This window comes from Podarcis muralis, chromosome 5 (assembly GCF_964188315.1).
Source record: "Podarcis muralis chromosome 5, rPodMur119.hap1.1, whole genome shotgun sequence".
In the NCBI taxonomy this organism is placed as follows: Eukaryota; Metazoa; Chordata; class Lepidosauria; order Squamata; family Lacertidae; genus Podarcis; species Podarcis muralis.
In genome coordinates, this window is record NC_135659.1 from 32,792,968 (window position 1) to 32,794,723 (window position 1,756).

General features: G+C 51.7%; 1 protein-coding gene across 12 annotated transcripts in view; it reads right to left on the minus strand.

Moving 5' to 3' along the window:
* DNAI3 (dynein axonemal intermediate chain 3) overlaps positions 1 to 1,707 on the minus strand; it is a 62,120-nt gene extending 60,413 nt beyond the window's left edge. For 5 of the 12 annotated variants that reach the window (XR_013392875.1, XR_013392874.1, XR_013392876.1 and 2 more), the window contains exon 1: positions 1,573 to 1,701. The gene's annotated coding sequence lies outside the window, so the exon portion shown is untranslated. Of the gene's footprint in view, positions 1 to 1,494 lie in introns of all 12 variants that reach the window. The other 7 variants (XM_077928511.1, XM_077928512.1, XM_077928509.1 and 4 more) reach the window with 4 other exon arrangements.
* Between the last annotated feature and the right edge of the window lie 49 nt (positions 1,708 to 1,756).

Consider the following 1,756-nt stretch of genomic DNA (forward strand, 5'->3'; position numbering starts at 1 on the left):
TTTGTTTTGAGACATTAGTGTTGCATACATTGTTAGGTTAGGTCCCTGTTTCACACATACACAGCCCAACAAGACAACAGGAAGAATCGGCCGGCACCATACAAATCAATCCGGCTAACCAAAAGCACACACATACATACCCCACTCACCTAAAAACAACTCTCACTGCAGCCAACCAAAGACAACCAACCACACCCTAGGATACCCCTCCCCCCCAACCTCTCTTACCACCAGGAAATACAACAAGCGAATGGTAAGAGAACCCACACAAGTGACGCTGACACAAAACCCTACACATACATACACTAAGCAAAAGAATAGAAGCATTGCCACAGACCATCATTTGTGGGATCCATCTGGAAATCCATTGCAATCACATCTTCTGTCATTTGAGTTCCGTGATGAATTATCCATCATACTGCAGCATCTTAGAAGAGGCATTCATCCTGGCCTTTCATAAAATATCACTTGCCATGTGCAGTTTTTAGATGCAGCTGTATTTTGTTGTTGTTTAGTCATTTAGTCGTGTCTGACCCTTCGTGACCCCATGGACCAGAGCACGCCAGACACTTCTGTCTTCCACTGCCTCCCGCAGTTTTGTCAAATTCATGTTGGTAGTTTTGAAAACACTGTCCAACCATCTTGTCCCACAGCAGCTGTATTATGGATACCTAATCAGAGAAAGGTCACAGCTCTTTGACAAAGCATCTCTTCTGTATGCAGAAGGTTCCTCATTTAATTCCTGGCATCTCCAGGTAGAAGGACTGGGAAAGATCCCCTATTTGAAGCGCTGCCAGTCAGTGTAGACAATGTTAGGATCGTTTCAGGTTAAGAACGGACCTCCGGACCGAATTAAGTACTTAACCTGAGGTACCACTGTACCAGTCAGTACAGCAAGCTCCCACATAGGTTGCAAGACAGTATAGTGGTACCTCGGGTTAAGTACTTAATTCGTTCCGGAGGTCCGTTCTTAACCTGAAACTAACCTGAAGCACCACTTTAGCTAATGGGGCCTCCCGCTGCTGCTGCGCCGCCGCCGCACGATTTCTGTTCTCATCCTGAAGCAAAGTTCTTAACCCGAGGTAATATTTCTGGGTTAGCGGAGTCTGTAACCTGAAGCGTCTGTAACCCAAGGTACCACTGTAGTCCTCTCCCTCCCACTACGGCAAACCCCATTAAACCAAATGGGAATTAATTCTAGACGTGCCCTCAGGACATTTTAGACTCTGGCTTCTGAAACGGCCTTATGGGGGCGGGCTCCCTTCCAAACAGTTAAGGAGCATTAGTTCGCAAAATGTGCTAAGCTGCGTTCAAACGGGGAGTGGGCAAAGTTGATGGGCATTCCCATTCAAAAGGTGTGCGTGCGCTGTGTCTGTGATCATCATGCAGCGTGGGGCTTACCTGACACTCCCCCTTTTTTTTATTCCAGTTGGCGCCCCTGCACGCCTAGGTCGGGCCAAGACCCAGTGGGGATCCCTCCTTTCTCCCTCTCACCTGCGAAAAGGCCTCCCGCCCCGTCGAGGGAAGCCCAAGCCGGCGTCTCGCCCACAGCTGACCGCAGCAGCTCCTCACCTTGGGCGGCGGCAGGGCGCCTTTAAAGCCGAATGGCGGAGCGTCCCCTCCGGCGCGCACGGAGCGGGTCCTCCGACGCTCCGAGCTCGCCCAAGCGCGCAGGCGGCGCGGGGCTGCGCGGCCGCCGAGGGCGCCGCCAGCTTTCGCTTTTCCGCGCTCCTTCCACGTGACGCCCTCGCCGGCC